We start from the raw sequence: 17,993 nt of genomic DNA on the forward strand, positions 1-17,993 counted from the left end.
TCAAGCTAGTGACGTTAAAAGAGCGCTTGCTGGGAGGCAACCCAGTGATTTAAGAACTTTTAATTTTTGGTTTGGTGATGTAATTTTGAACTTTTGGGTATTTTTGTTTTTGTTATAAGTTTGTTACAGGGTTTACATCTACTGATGGATGTTAGGCGGAAGAGTATCTACTGAAGGATACTATGTTTGTATACACCTACTGATGGGTGTTGGTAAGAAAGATTTGCATCTACTGAAGGGTGCTGGAGGATTTTGGGTCAGGCTCGTGACGTTAAACAAGCGCTACCTGGGAGGCAACCCAGTTGATTGAATATTTCTGTTTGTTTATTTTAGTTAGGGTTTGGATAAGAATTTTAAACATTGAATTGCAGGGAACCAGTGAGGGGCATGTATGGGAGGCACGTAGGTTAAGAAAAGAAGGAGAAGAGCACATCACGAAAGTGCCGCTGAGCGGTAACTTACCGCTGAGCGGTACTCTCGCAAATGGGCTTTAGTTTCCCCTTAGCGGGACCCGAGCCCATTAGGGTATTTTTATACCCCAAGCTGCGGTTTCGGTTTTCTATCCAGGCTCTTCTTTGCACAAACACTTCCACATACCTTTTCCAAGGTTTTCCACATCTTTTCATTCTTTCCTCTTGAAAATTTCTCTTCCACTCACTTGCTCACTAGTGTTCCATTCAAGTTTGGGGTTGGAAGAGAGTATCTTAGCTTGGAAGCATTCTTATTGCATCTAGTATCTCCACCCAAGTAAGTAAAATGCATTTTGTTCATTCTAGGGTTCTTGAATTTGAATGTGATTGTCAAAGCATGAATATTTAGGGGTTTTGGTTTCTATGCATGATTTGATGATATATTTGATGTTTGAACCGATTAAACTGCATGATTATGAACTGGAAAACTGAAAATTGCATTTGGGTGGAGTTAGGAAAGCTTTAAAACAGGTTTTTCAAAAATCTGCAGAGTTACCGCTGAGGGGTAAACTGCCGCTGAGCGGCACTCTGCCAGATTTGGTTTTTCTGGTTTTTTGTGATCTGGAATGTGGTACTGGTGGCGCTGAGGGGAAATTCTGGCCCTCAGCGGTGGTTTAGCTTCGAAAGGAGTTGTGTTTTGTGTTTTACTAATGATTAACATCATGTTCTGTGGTTTTGTATTTGTGTTTTGAATGTAGAAATGGCATCCTCTTCAGGAAAAAGATTGAAAACCATGGCAACCAAGAGAAAGGAAAAGGAACCAGAGCAACCCCACTCTAGTAGGTTCCTCTCTAGGAAACATGAGAAGCACTTTAAAGTGGTTCAGGACAGGAGACTTCTAATGGAGAGAAAGGTTGGAATGATACCTAACTTTGCTCCTCAATTTGGAGAGCAAGTTTTAGGGAATGACTGAGGAAAGCTAGCCACTTATCTTGCACCTGCCAACATAGCTGTGGTAAAGGAATTTTACACCAATGCAAAGAAGATTGGTGATTATCCAGTTGAGAATTATTTGGGCTATGTCAGAGGCCATGCTATCAGGTATGATCCTGATTCTATTAATAACTGTTACCAATAAGGAGTATTGGTAAATCTTGAAGAAATTTGTTTTGATGATGCTACAAGAAGTTTTAGTTGAAGAAGATATTAGAATTAGTTAAAAGCAAGTTGTAGAAATTAAATGTAGTAGGAAATTCTTGTAAACCTTGTAAAACTTGCATTTTTAACCTGCAATAATCGATTATGATTAAGCAATAATCGATTATCACAAGTCATACTTGAATAATCGATTATCACTTCATATAATCGATTATCACATTTTTGAAAACCTGTAACGGACTTGAATAATCGATTATCACTTACAATAATCGATTATTCATGGCAGTTGGGAGCTGTCCTTTGGCATTCAGTGTACTTGGCTATATATTTTGATTTGGAGAAATCAGAAGGTAACGTTGTTGAACAGAAGCTCTTGTAGAATACTGTTTGTCAGAGGAAGTTCTCAGAAGCTATAGTTCAAGTTCCCTTGCTTGGTCTCGTGAACAAGAGAGGCTCGTGTGTCGTGTGTCGATAGTCGGAGCAAGCTCTCTTCGAGTTAGCAAGGTGCTCTGCCTGGTCTCGTGAATAGGAGAAGCTCGCGTTTCGTTTGTCGATATTCGGAGCGTTTCTCTTCGAGTTGGCAGAGTGTTCTTCTTCCTGTTCGTTCGTCGAAGGAAGGTTTATTTATCTGCTTTATTCACTATTTGTTGTAATCTGTGAAACCATTTTTAGTGAAAAAGGTTAATCACTATTTATAGTGATTAACGACTGGACGTAGAATCTTTTGATTCGAACCAGGATAAAAATCCAGTGTATCAATTTTTCTACTCTCTATACTCTTTACCTTTTACGCATGTTAACTGTTTGATTAATTTTCTCTAAGAAAATTGTTTTTCTAAAACGGACCATTAAACTTGATTTGTGACCGTAACACGCTTTCTAAGTATTTTATTCCGCTGCGCGACTCTATAACGGTACCGATTGTTCCAACAATTGGTATCAGAGCTTGCTTTGATATTTTTTCAAATCTTTTCGAATATGGCCGGTCATCAAACTCAAGTATATGCCGAGGGTGCTTCCATCAACAGACCACCACTCTTTACTGGTGATAACTATGCATTCTGGAAAGTCAGAATGGAAATTTTTATGGGGTCTGTTGACAGAGGCATCTGGGAAGCTGTACTAAATGGTCCCTATATTCCAAAAAGAACTATTGATGGTGCAGAAGTAGAAAAACCATACTTTAACTGGACTGTTGAGGAAAATAGAAGAGCCCAATTTGATATTAAGGCTCGGAATATAATTTTTTCTGCACTAACCATTGATGATTTTTTCAAAGTTTCTGTTTATGAAAGTGCTCAGGAAATGTGGGAATTTTTAAAAGTCACTCATGATGAAGTATCGAATGTGGCTAAGTTGACTTGTTCGAATTCATGCTCTACATCAAACTCCTCAAGCTCAAGCGATTCTAATGAGCAAGAAAATCTATGCTTGATGGCCAATGATAAATTATCTGAAAGCAAAATCTTGAAGGAAAAGAAGGACTATCAAGGTTCCTCTTCAAGTTTCAAATGTTATGGATGTGGTGAAAGAGGCCATGTGAAAGCTTATTGTTCAAGCAACAAAAGAAGTAAAGAAAGAAAAGAAAAGAAAATTCACAAGAAGAAAAAGGTTCACATTGCGTCGGAGGATAATGCATCAACCACCTCTAGTTCAAGTGATTCAGTTGAAGAAGTAAACTTATGTTTGACAGCTAATGTTGATGACACTGCAAGCCAAGTAAGTTGTTCTAATTCTGAATCTAGTGAATTTGATTTGCAAAAAGCTTTTCTTGAATTGCTTGATGAATCTGAAAAATTGAATGTTGCTCATAAAAATTTGAAAAAGGAATTTAAAGAATTGCGAATTAAATATGAGAAGGCATTAGATGAGGAAGTAAGTTTGAGAAATAAAATTTGCAACTTGGAAATGAAAGAGTCTTCAAATGTTGAACATCCTGTTGAATGTCTTTCATGTAAGAATCATATGCTTGATATTGATATTCTTGAAAACCTTCTTGAAGTTGCAACTGGAAATAATAATGTTGAAATGCCTATAACTGTTAGAAAGGTTTATAAAAACAAAAGTGTTTTTAAAAGTAAGAACCAAATTAAAAGAACCCGTAGGGTATGGGTTGAAAAAGGAACTGTGTCTTATAGAAATCCAAATGTTGTCACATGCTTTTATTGTATGAAAAAGGGGCACACTTCTAACAAATGTAGAATTAAACATTTTGATGTTCCAAATGGAAAATATGCTTGGATTCCTGTTATAAAGTAAATTGTCTCTAACCTCAAAGGACCCAAATGAGATTATGGGGACCAAAACTCTATTGTTTTGCTTTGCAGGTTAATTTTTCAAAAGGAAAAGAAGACTCTATGGTATCCTGGTATTTTTTAAGAGCCTTGAAATAATTTATGAATGTTAGATGTGTCTTAAAGTTGAAAATTTGGCCCAAATTTGTGTTTTTCGGAAATTAACGTAAATAATCGATTACCAAAAGTAATAATCGATTATCTCGTCCTCAAAAATTTGGATTTTGACAATTTGGCTTGCACATAATCGATTATTTAAAGTAATAATCGATTATCTTAAGTTTTCGTAAAAAAAAAAAAAAAAAAAAAAAAAAAAAAAAAAAAAAAAAAAAAAAACTTTTTTTATATTTTTTATTTGGAGTCTGTTTCTAAAAGGGGATTATTACATTCAGGGGAAGATATATGAGGTATTATGCTCTTTCATGTTATGAAATTTCAATTTTATTTATGTTTTGAATTGCATCTTTTGATTAATTGAGGGGGAGATCATATTTAGGGGGAGCCTTTAACATCAGATCTTTTTGCTTCTGATCAAAAAGGGGGAGAAGAATAATACAAGGGGAGAAGTATAAATTATTACAGGTATTGCTAACCTTATTGTTGTTTGTTAGCTTGTATGTTTCGCAGGTAAGCCAAACTTGCTTTTAAAATTTGAATTTTTGATCATCATCAAAAAGGGGGAGATTGTTACCAATAAGGAGTATTGGTAAATCTTGAAGAAATTTGTTTTGATGATGCTACAAGAAGTTTTAGTTGAAGAAGATATTAGAATTAGTTAAAAGCAAGTTGTAGAAATTAAATGTAGTAGGAAATTCTTGTAAACCTTGTAAAACTTGCATTTTTAACCTGCAATAATCGATTATGATTAAGCAATAATCGATTATCACAAGTCATACTTGAATAATCGATTATCACTTCATATAATCGATTATCACATTTTTGAAAACCTGTAACGGACTTGAATAATCGATTATCACTTACAATAATCGATTATTCATGGCAGTTGGGAGCTGTCCTTTGGCATTCAGTGTACTTGGCTATATATTTTGATTTGGAGAAATCAGAAGGTAACGTTGTTGAACAGAAGCTCTTGTAGAATACTGTTTGTCAGAGGAAGTTCTCAGAAGCTATAGTTCAAGTTCCCTTGCTTGGTCTCGTGAACAAGAGAGGCTCGTGTGTCGTGTGTCGATAGTCGGAGCAAGCTCTCTTCGAGTTAGCAAGGTGCTCTGCCTGGTCTCGTGAATAGGAGAAGCTCGCGTTTCGTTTGTCGATATTCGGAGCGTTTCTCTTCGAGTTGGCAGAGTGTTCTTCTTCCTGTTCGTTCGTCGAAGGAAGGTTTATTTATCTGCTTTATTCACTATTTGTTGTAATCTGTGAAACCATTTTTAGTGAAAAAGGTTAATCACTATTTATAGTGATTAACGACTGGACGTAGAATCTTTTGATTCGAACCAGGATAAAAATCCAGTGTATCAATTTTTCTACTCTCTATACTCTTTACCTTTTACGCATGTTAACTGTTTGATTAATTTTCTCTAAGAAAATTGTTTTTCTAAAACGGACCATTAAACTTGATTTGTGACCGTAACACGCTTTCTAAGTATTTTATTCCGCTGCGCGACTCTATAACGGTACCGATTGTTCCAACAATAACTTCCTGGACACTGTATGGGCTGGTGAGCAGTGCCAGTTTGCTCTTTGCATGGAGGAAGGTGCTGATTATGAGGATGTGGAGAGAGTATTGTGTATACCTGGAGGACACTTCCAAAGGAATAGATCTGGCTCAGTGGTTAACATTAGGAGGATGGATTTGACTCCTCTTGCAAAGTATTGGATGACGTTTTCTCATGCCAACATTCAGCCATGTTCACATGTGTCAGATATTACTCTCAGCAGGGCATTCTTCATTTACTGTGCTATCAGAAACTTGAATGTTAATATTGGGCAGGTGATAGCTGATGAGATTAGTGTGTGCGCCAATACTTCAAACAACAAAGCACCACTAGGACATCCTTCTTTGATCACGCACCTTTGCAAGATAGCTGGGGTGGACACTTCTGCTCCACCATTTGAGAGGCCAAGAAAAGCTATTGATGAGGCCTATTACAGACAGTACTGTGGAGGTGAGGATGCAGCTCAGCCAGTTCCATCACGCCGGGCTCATAGAGAGAGAGGGCCAGCACAGAGCCAGACATCTGTTGATGCACATGAAGCAGAACCATTCCAGATGAGGGATATGTATATGTCTCTTATAGGTGCTTAGTTGCAGTCCATTCACAGAGGGCAGGTGGCTACAGCTGAGATGATTGTGGGGATGTATGATACACCTCCAGCCCATAGGTGGACTATGGATGAATTCCATAATGTGGTAGCTTGGCCAGAAGAACCAGTGCATGGAGGAGGAGCTGGAGCAGCTGAAGCTTCAGCTAAAGAGATGGAAGAAGATGAAGTTGATGATGATGATGCATTTGAAGATGCTGAAGATGAGGAAGAAGAAGAAGATACAGAGGACAACTCAGACTGATGAGGAGCTGAGATAGCATTGACTGATAAATGCTATCATATGATTATGCTTTTGTGGTTTAAGTTTTCTAAACTTAATTGTTTTTGTTTTTAGATTAGGGTTTGATGTACTCTATTGAACACCTGGTTTGTTATGATGGTTTGCTATTAACTGTGATTGTGTGATAAGTAATGCTGAATGATGCTTATGATTAATTGATGTTGAGATGATGTGCACATTAAAATGCTTATACAGGTAATTCACAAGCTTTGTGAACAAATGCAGGATATCATGATTGTGATTGTGGAATTAAGCAGGATGTGTATGTCAAATGTGAATGAGCTTATATGTGAGGTTTTGAGCTCCAGAGTTGTTATTGTTGAATGCTATTACTTTGAAAGTATGAATGATTTTGCCTAGGTTTTCTATGATTGAATCAATTGCTTGTTTTGCATCATATGATCAAGGCCGTTTGTTGGAAGCCCTTTTTATTGGCCAAATTCATAAAGTTAGCCCACTAAAAGAGAACACTTTGTGTTCTATCTTTTGAACCCTTAGCCTTGAACATACACTGAAACCCTTGATTGAAAATCTTTACCTTGAGTTAAGTAGAAGATCTTGTGTGATATTGTTAAATGTTTAAGTTTGGGGTTGTTGGGAAAAACATGAAAAGCATTGAGCTAAGACCTAAAAAATAAGAATATGCAAAGAAAAAGAAGAGAAAAGAAAAAGAAGCAAAGCTCAATGCAAAGGCAAAAGAAAGTTGGGAATGAATAAAATGATTGTGTTGTTATGATTCTCTTAACTCAAGGATTTTGTGATCCAGAAAAAACCAATTTTCTTGTTAGCCCAGCCACATTATAAGCCATTGAAAAGTCCTTGTGATGATGCATGCTTGTGAATGTTTTTGATTGTGGTAAAATGAAAGGCAAAGTTGATTCAGAGGACATTGTGATAGTAGAGTGAATGAGTGATTACCTTTTATACACTTGCGTGTTGAGTGAAATACTTTACCTAGTGAGGAAATATTCCATTAGCACATGTACATCCATGCTTAATTGATTGGTCATTCATGAAAAAGAGCATTTGTTGGGTATTAACTGATTTTGTGAAACATTAAAGCATGTGTACATCTTAATTGAAATCTTGATCATAAGTTTGATTGATGTTTTTACTTATCTTGAAAAGAAGATTTTTGAATGAAGTGAACCATCATATGAATTAGTTGAAGATGGAGTTACATCTTGTTTGCTTGAGGACAAGCAAAGTTCTAAGTTTGGGGTTGTGATAACAATTGAAAAACTGTTATTTTCATGCTTAAAATTGATACTAAAAGCAACCTTTATACTTAGAAACTAGCTTCAAATCATGCTTTTCTTCATATTTTCATAAATAAGAGAGCTGGACAGGTTTATGCTTGATTTCAGTGTTTTTGTGCAGGTTTTAAGGTGAATTTGGTGAAAGAAGTGAAGAAGGAGAGATATGGAATCAGAAAAGACATCAAAAAGTGCAAAAGGAAAAGCCGAAGTCACCGCTCAGTGGCAGTTTACCGCTGAGCGGCACTCAGGAGCTCACAGGAGGACCGCTGAGGGGCAAAATGGCCGCTGAGGGGAAGAAACGTGACACGCACTTACCGCTGAGCGGTATTTTACCGCTAAGCGGCACTTTAATGGGCTTGGACCTAATTTTCTGTAATTTACGAATACTATATAAGCTTTAGGGTTTCCTAGGGTTAGGTATCTTTGGCTGGAACGAAGCAAACACTCTCTCTTCCACCCCTTTGAAGGAGGATCTTGGATGCTGAGGCTTCCTCTTCACCTTTTTAGGGTTTTATCTTTCATTCTTTCATTGTAATTCATCTAGGTTCACCATGAATATGGTGAACTAAACTCTGTATGTTTGTTGGGGAATCAATGTAATCTTTTGAAGCTCTCATATATGGAATTTGTTTTTACATCTTTTAATTAAGATCTATGCTTTCTTTCATCATTAGTTAGGGTTTTTCCTCTTTGCGTAATGCTTGCATTGTTTAACTCATTCGATGCATGATTATTGGTTTTGTCGATATGGGCGCGTACCGGGAAGTCTAGATCCGGGGAATTTCTCCCAATATTATATTGGTTGTCGTTAAGCTCCTGCACTTATGAACTAATCATTAGGAATGCTAGGAATTGTATGAACTCGTGATTAGAGAGAAGCCTTCTTGAAAGGTACTTTAGAGAGTGGCATTAACAATGATGATTTGAATGTTGAATTCCTAAAATATATGAGAGTGGATAAGATGAAATTGACCCCCAACAACATATTCATATTTCATTGAAAGTGTTTATCTTTTGCTTTTTGCCATTGATCAAAACTTCATGCATACATATTTAATTTTCGTCTTTTGCATATAAAAATCCAAATATTTCGTCTCTAAGTCTTAGCTAATCAAGAAACCACACAACTAAACTAGGCCGTGAGTCCTTTGGGAAGAACGATACTTGGTCTTACCAAGTTTATTACTTGAACGATTCGGTCACACTTGCCGATTGAAAAACAAGTTTGTGACATCATATTTTGGTGTTCATAAATTTGTTCATCACGTTGCTGGGGACTCGTGGTTTAAACTATAGTTTTGTGTGATTCTTAACCAGTCAGACTTTATCTTTAATTTTTCTGTTTTTAATTTTTGTTTTTTATTTGATTTTTTATTTTTGGGCTAATTAGGTGCTCTAATGCAGTGTTCTTTAGTGTTTGTAGGATAAAATCCGAAAATCTGTACTAGGAGCACAAAATCATCATAATCTTTCTTTTTAGGTATGGAAGTAGAGAAGACTGCCAATAGTAGATGAAGAAGGTAGATAATAAAGAGAAGTTAGTTCACCAGTGAGATACAAGAACAGGTTATGGGTGATTAAAGCTATTGAGATTGAGGCTCCTTAGTCAAGGAGATTAAAGATGGTGACTAGGAAGTTTTTGAAGTTATGTTGGTGTCATGAAAAAGAGAAAAGCACCAACATCAAAAATCCGAATTGTGCTTAATGGTGTCAGGCTCGTGATGTTAAACAAGTGCTTATTGGGAGGCAACCCAGTTTCTGACTTTTTTGTTTTAATTGATTATTTGTGTGGTTTGGATTTGATTTGGCTTTGTAGTAATGACAACATATACTGATGGATGTTGGACAACATCTAATGAGGATGCTAGGAGGACTTAGATGATAACATCTACTAATGGATGCTAGGATGATTTAGAGGAGAGCATCTACTGATGGATGTTGCTATGAAGAGGAGCATCTACTGATGGATGCTATGCTACTAGAATCTACTGATGGATGTTAATGACAACATTTACTGATGGATGCTACTAGATTAAAGCATCTACTAATGGATGCTATGATGATGAAGATTCAGACGACAACATCTATTGAGGGGATGCTATGCTACTAAACATTTACTGAAGGATGTTACTGACAACATCTACTGATGGATGTTACTGACAACATCTACTGAAGGATTTATTTTGCTTTATTTTTATGCTTATATTTGAATTTTGTTTATTTTGTTTTCATTTTAGCTTGCTTATGTACTTGGTTTAATGAATTGTACTGCAATGGTTTGATATGATGTGATAAACTGTTGTTTGTGATGAGTAATATTCTTGTGTTTGCTCTATTGTTCTATGATGCATGTTGAGTTAATGATTGGTGAGGCTTGTACATATTTCAATAGCTTTTTCTGCAATATATCTTTCAACAATTGATGCTTAAGGACGATATTAGTTCTTGTCATACCCTTTCAATATCTTCATGTATCGCTTAATTGGGTATACCCATCACAAGAACACAGGTCCACAAAGTCTAATTTCCCTTACTAAATGTACAATCAAGTGAACCATGATATCAAAAAATGACAGAGGAAAATACATCTCTAACTCACACAATATAACTTTAGACTTATTCTCCAAATGATCCAACCATGCAGGCTTAATAACTTTACTACAAATGGCATTAAAAAAGAAGCATAATCTTGTTAATGCATATCTAATATTCTTAGGCAATATTCCACGAATTGCCACTAGTAGGAGTTGTTACATTAAAACATGACAATCATGAGATTTTAACCCAAGTAATTTCAAATATTTCGTAGATACAAGTCGTTTCACATTGGAAGAGTAACCATGTGGAACTTTCACATCACGTAAAAACTCACAAAAACTTCTCTTTTCTTGTTTAGATAATGTGTGACATGCCGGAGGCAAGTATGTTTGTTTGCCATGAGATTGGAGAGCTAATTGTTCTCTTATTCCCATTTCAACCAAGTCCAAACGACTCTTCATACAATCTTTTGTCTTGCCTTGAATATTAAGGTGTGTTCCAATAATACTGTCACACACATTTTTCTCTACTTGCATGACATCTATACAATGTCTCACATAAAGCATCCTCCAATATGGGAGATCAAAGAAGATTGATCTTTTCTTCCATATGTTTGTTGTTGTGGCTTGTTTTTTTGTCTTGCCAAGCACAACATTGATGTCCTTTACACATTCATATACTTCTAATCCACTTAAAGGTGTTGGAGCTATTTCATTTTCTTGACATCCATTAAATGTTTTTTTTCTAATTTACGAAAAAGATGGTTTGAACTAAGAAATCTTCGATGTCCAATGTAAACCGTTTTCTTTTCATGCTTTAGTTGATGGTGAGATATGCCATCTTCACATATAGGGCATGCTTTGTGACCCTTTGTGTTATACCCACTTAAATTACGATATGCTGAAAAGTCATTGATTGTACAAAATAAGGTAAAAGTGGAGCCTGTGTACTCGTCAAACACATCAACAACATCTTCCTCCCACAACATTTTCAAATCTTCAACTAGTGGGCTTAAATAAACATCAATCTCGTTTTGTGGGTGTCGGGGATCAGAAATATGACATATTTATGTTTCATGCACAACCACAGAGGTAACTTGTAGATCATTAACATGACATGCCATGTGCTATGTCTACTACTCAAGTTACCGTATGGGTTCATTTTATCTGTAGCAAGTGCAAGCCTAAGGTTTCTTGGATCATTTCCAAAATATGGAAACATTAAATCTCTTGTCTGACATTGACTACAATCAGTTGAATGCCTTATTTGACCATCTCTTTTACATTCATCTACATGCCATCTAATGAACTTTGCATCTTTGACATTAGCAAATAATCTTTTAAACCCTGGAATTATAGGAAGATACCACAACACCTTTGTTACCAATAAGGAGCATTGGTGTCTTGAAGATATTATGGTTTTGGTGATGCTACAAGATGAAGAACTTGAAGACTTTTGTTGTACTTATTTTAAAAGCATTTTGTAGAATTAATTGCATAGGAATTACTTTGTTGATGTAAGAACACTTAGAAGTTTTTCTGTTTAGAGAGTCTGTGCGTAGATAATCGATTATTGGGTGTGATAATCGATTATCATGAGCCTGTTTGGAAAAGAGTTGCTCGCGCAAATAATCGATTATTGCTCAAGATAATTGATTATTCCAGTCTGAGTCAGTATTGCCCAAGTCGCGCAAATAATCGATTATTCTTGAGGATAATCGATTATCACCTTTTTGAAAACCCCATAACAGACACAAATAATCGATTATCACTTATGATAATCGATTATCACTGACAGTTGGGACATGTGTTTTCAGTTTCTGACTCTGCACGAACCTGGGCTTATAAATAGAGGTCTTCACAGCTCTTAGAACCCAAACTTTTCATTTTGAGAGTATTAGAGCTTTGTGCCTAATGGAAGCTCTCTGAGAGTGAAAAAGGATCTATGCCATTTGAGAATATAATTTATCTGAGGAAGTTCTCAACTGATAGAGTTGCTTAAGTCAAGTCTTGTGAATAGGAGAAGCTTGCGCTTAGTGTGTCTAAGGTCGGAGCGGTTCTCTTTAAGTTGGTTGAGTAGGTTCTTCCGGTTCGTTTGTCGAAGGAAGGTTCTTTCGTTCGTTTGTCGAACGAAAGGTATTGTCGTTTCTTAATCTTTACTACATATCTTGTAATCTGTACAAACATTATTTTAGTGAAAAAGGTTAATCACTATTCATAGTGATTAACGACTGGACGTAGAATCTTTTTATTCGAACCAGGATAAAATTTCTGTGTTGATTTTCTTGAACTCTACACTCTTTAAACTCTTAGAACATCAACTGTTTGATAAAAGTTCTCTAAGAAAATCAAGATTTTTAAACAGACTGTTTTATCTTATTTATTGACCGCTACACGCTTTCCGCTTATTTTATTTCGCTGCGCGACTCTACGATACCGGTTGTCCTGATACCGACAACCTTTGCTAGAACACCCTTCCTCACATCAGATTCAAAATCACCACCTTTTTCCTTGTATCTTGAAAACCCATAATGTGAACATTGATGTAACTTTTCATATTCCTTCCTATACAACACAAAATTGTTTGGACAAACATGAATTTTTTTATACTTCATACCCATTGGACATAATATCTTCTTCGCATCATAATTAGATGTTGGCATCGTGTTACCTTCAGGAAGAATGTCAGTCACTAACTCAAGCAATTCGGTGAAACTCTTATCACTCCACTCATTTCTTGCCTTCACATTAAACAACTTTAATATTGCCGACAATCGAGTGTACTTAATGCACTCCGAATACAAAGGCATTTCTGCATCACTACACAAAGTTTCATACATATGTGATTGTGCAAAGACATCATCTCCAATATCACAAATCATTTGCTCCAAACCATCTTCCATAACAAAATCCACTTCTTTTGCTTCATTTTGAGACACATGTTCTATTGGAACTTCTACTAATTCACCATGCCATATCCACTTGGTGTAGCTCCTTAGGAACCCATCGCACAAAACATGCTCCCATATTACTGCAAGGGGTAGTCTCTACTCGTTCAAGCAATTAACACATGAACAATAAAATCTTCCATTATTATATACTACATTCCTCGTAGCAAATTCAATAAATTGTTCTACTCCTCTCTGATATTTTCGATTGTTCGTTTAGAATTTATTGAACTTCAGTCCATATTAACGTTATATTGCAATGAACTGAAACCAAAACAGTGGTGACACTTTAACGTTCATTTAACAACATTAAGCTTTGTAGAAAATTACAAGGCAATAACATTATAAAGGTTATTTAATAACGTTTATGCAAAGCTTTAAGGCTTCCTACAAAACAAGTAGGTGATGCCACTTCAACACTAAAAAGAAACTTAGGGATATGCTCTTTGAATAAAGCAAAATTTTATTGTGTTGTGTTCATTCTCAATGTCCCTCCTCCTACTCTTATTCTTAAAGGACAACAAATAAAACAATTATGGTTTTGTAAATATGTTTTATATCTACAATGAAGAACATAACTACAGTGGGTAATCTCAATTGCCATACATGAAAGAAAGAATAATTTCATTGTAATAATCATATTTGGAAGAAAAAACATGAACAATTACAAAATAATACAACTAAAAGACAATAAATTACAAAGACATGAAGGATAAAAATTAATACCTTAGAGATGGAACCTTCAAATTGATATCTTGGACGAGGAAATGCTTGGTTGTAATTGTATCTTACGTTTGACTTGCTCTTCCTTAGTAATTCAGTTTGCAACATTATCTTTTTCGTCTACATTTATTCAATTTTAAAACTCGTCAAGAATCTTGACAACATATAATTCAATTATTACATAATCTATGTAATTTGATACTTATTCAATAAATAACATTAATGAATATTTAAAGAACACAAAGTTATGGAAAAAACGCATAAAATTTCTCCATTCAAAAGTATAATCAATATAAAATCATAAATGTGAAATCCTTAAGAGAAATATAAGTAGATTCAAATTATTTTCATTGTTCTTGACCCAAAATACACTAGTGCAAAAATCACATTTTATAACATAAAAAAATGACCTATTATAACGTACAAACTGGAGACATAGTTCTGGGCGTTATATAGTAGGTCTGTGAGTTTTATGACATAGCAAAAAAATACGTTATAATAGATTCAGCCTATTATAACGTAGCAAAAAAGTACGTTATAATAGATTTAGCATATTATAACATATTTCTTTTTACCTATCATAATATCAGAATTAACATATTATAATATACGTTATCATGTACGTTATAAAAGGTGTTTTTTTTTAAAAAATTATGCTTACATTTTGACATCCGTCAAATTTCATGGTATTATCTTTTTATCTAATAAATATATACTTAATATAACATATATTATAATCAATTTATAATCAATAAACAAAATGTAATTCTTTTCATACATTAAAATGTCTAACAATTTCCAGTTCATTAACCTCTAGTAACATTTCCAGTTCTTTCACATCATTTTCATCTAAGCAAACTGTTGCTAGACTTGCTCTAATGGCTCTATATATCTTTGATCCAATGGTGGGGAGGCAGCAAACCAATTTGCATCACCTGATCCACTGACGGGTGATGATGAACCCCCTTTTCTTCATAGGAATCAGGGAACTACTAGTTTCACAATCTTCACCAAGTAAAGTATGAACTCAATAAGTTTGATGCCTAAAGCAAACCTAAAAATACATAAAAAAAAAGAGCATGAGCAGAATGACAGTCACCTAGTTTGAACTTAATATAATACTAGAATAAAATAATATATTCAAGTAAATAGCCAAAATAACAATTAGCTCACAAGACAAAAATAGAAAAGTATAGTTTGAAACAGCTGATATGTTAGGAATCGAGATATTTAACAGACAATGAGGAATATAAACAATCATCATAAAGATATAATGAAACACATGAGCTAACCTTATGATGCAAGGCATCACGTATGAGAGCAGCTAGTGGTATGAGTGAATCCAAAACCTTGCTTTCACTCCTGTAGGGAGAGGACTTAAGGTGATGAAATAAAGGACCATAGCTATCAAATATTCACATTTTTATTTTCCCCCATTTTCTTTTCAATTTACATTTGAGGAAGGGCAGAGAAGGGTGAATGAGTCAGGGGTTAGTAATACATACTTGTTTACGGCAGACATCTTTTCCTGTTGTTGCTCTAGCAAAGAAAGACCCTCTTCAAATTTTCCTAGGTGAAAGTAGGCTTTAAGCATCATTGAACAACGCCAAATTCTAAAGTAGAAACCTTTTGAAAGTTGTGAATTATCCAGATATGTGACTTCACAACTAGCATCCGATGGACAAGCATTCTTCTCTGCAGAATCAAGGGTCTTGTCACCTAGCTGAATCACCTCGTCATATCTACAAAGCTGATACGTGTGGCAAAAGTTATCCTACACAAACATAACTGGTACAAATTGTTGCACAAATACATTCAAGACAAATTTTGAGAGTCATAAAATCATAACCTAAGCTTAGTGAAATTCCATCTTATTATAAGAAAGGTTCACTAACCATTAGCAGCACCTCTGCTTTCATTTCGAGTAATTTTTCAGAGTATGAACTTATCATTAGCGCCTCATCAACATGTCTAGTGCTCTCTCTGCATAGTTGATGTTCGTCTTAGCAAAAACTGAGCTGAATGATTGATGACATCTGATACTTTCTGTCATATGCATTAAAAACACTAATCTGTTTGAAAGTGAGGGACCAACATTCACATCAGACACATAAAAAAGTATAAACTAAAAAACATTGAAATCTGGTTATGGTGAATATAAAAGGAAATGCCAAAAATGCTTAGAAAAGGTAATATTAATGCAGATCAATAAAGAACCGAACAAACAGATCAATCACCTGACGCATATTAATTAGTATAAAGTAAACACTAGCACCAAGCAAAGAAGCAAGAAAATAAAAACATGAAAGAAGGAGCGTCAATCAAGAAAATGAATTGTGCACTCTCTTAACTCAAGAACTTTTGTTGTCTAGAAAAACCAATTTTCTTCTTAGCCCAGCCTCAATACAAGCCTTGAAAAGTCCTTGTGATGATAACTTGCTTGTGAGTGTGTTTGATATGTTGTTAAATGAAAGGCAAAGTTGATTCATGTGACATTGTGATAGTAGAGTGTAAGTGACACCTCACTATACACCTTTGAGTTTGAGTGAAACACTTTTGAGTGCTTGAGTGAAACACTTTGGAGTGCTTGAGTGAAACACTGTCTTTGGTGAGGAATTGTTCCATGCACTATATGATAACATTCTTGCTTGGTTGGTTGATTGGTCATGAGGTTTGCATCTATTGTGTATGTCTTGATTATGTGAGCACCATAATTGAAGCTTGATTGGCTAGAGCATCATTATATCTTGACTAATTTTTCTATGATGAGCATTCATGAGTGATTTACTTGTCCTAAGAGAAAAATGCTTTTTGTGGTGCTAGACTATTGTAGTTTGACTATGTTATCTAAGCTAGGTTTTGTTTTGCTTGAGGACAAACAAAGTTTCAAGTTTGGGGTTGTGATAACGGTTGAAAAACCGTTATTTTATACTTAATTTTGATATTAAAAACACTCTTTCTGACTTAGAAACTTGCTTTAACTCGTGTTTTTGCTTTAGTTTTGTGAATAAGAGAGTTGAAGGTGCATTTAATGGTTTTGTGCTAGATTCCCTTGATTTTGTAGGCTATTGGAATTATTTGAAAGAAGAGTTAAAGTACCGAATGGTTGGAATGCAGAAAAGTCAACCAGAATGCAGAAAAGTCAACTAGAGTGCAAAAAAGTCAACCAGAATGTAGAAAAGTCAACCAGTCAACCAGTCAATCAAAGTGTAGAAAAGTCAACCAGTGTGCAGAAAAAGTAGCGCTGAGCGCCATTTTTGGGCACTGAGCGCCAGTTTGAGTGTTGTTTTCCGCCCAGGTGCCCCACTTAGGGCACTGAGCGCCGACGACGTGGGCTTGGACCTATTTTCTGTTATTTTTATGGGCTTGGACCTGTTTTCTGTTATTTTTATTTTTTATTTAAGGACTTGCCCGCCCTAGGGATTGTATCTTTTGATGGCTTGAGCATAGAAACACAGTTTTCACCCCTTGGGGGTAGATTTGGAGATGGTGATGGCTCTTCTCTTCTCTTTCTAGGATTTTTCTATCTCTTCCATTCTTTCATTCTATTGTTCATCTAGTTCTTCCATGACAATGGAGAACTAAACCTTATTTGTTGTTGGAAAAGATGTAACCTCTTAAACTCTCATGTATTGAATTGATTCTTGATTATATATGCTTTACTTCATTAATTGTTAGGGTTTTTCCTCTTTACTCTTTGCATGCTTTGTTTAACTCATTGAGTTGCATGATCTTTGATTTTGTCGATATGGACACATACGGAGAAATCTAGAACTGGAGAAATTCTCCCGGAAACAATATTACCTAGACATAGGAATAGGAGGATCGATTGCCTTTAAGCTTCTGTGCGAATATAATGCATGATTAATTGCTAGGGAGACAAGGCATTGTGACTAGTAATTAGGAGTAGGCTTTCTTCACCTATACATTGGGTTTAAGGTAAATTAGAAAGTGGCATTAACATTAATGAAGAAGATGAATTCATATATGCATGAGAGTAAATTAGGTGAAATCTAAACCAACAACAATATCATCAACTTCATCCATTCATTCTTGTGTTTAACCTCAATTGATCAAATTGCATTCATTTTTATTTTATTG

General features: G+C 35.2%; 1 pseudogene; it reads right to left on the reverse strand.

Moving 5' to 3' along the window:
• Window positions 1-10,434: 10,434 nt before the first annotated feature.
• Window positions 10,435-13,301, reverse strand: LOC148199136 (uncharacterized; annotated as a pseudogene).
• Between the last annotated feature and the right edge of the window lie 4,692 nt (window positions 13,302-17,993).

This window comes from Vigna umbellata, chromosome 4, assembly GCF_029865625.1.
Source record: "Vigna umbellata cultivar VRB3 chromosome 4, Vumbellata_1.0, whole genome shotgun sequence".
Lineage (NCBI taxonomy): Eukaryota > Viridiplantae > Streptophyta > Magnoliopsida > Fabales > Fabaceae > Vigna > Vigna umbellata.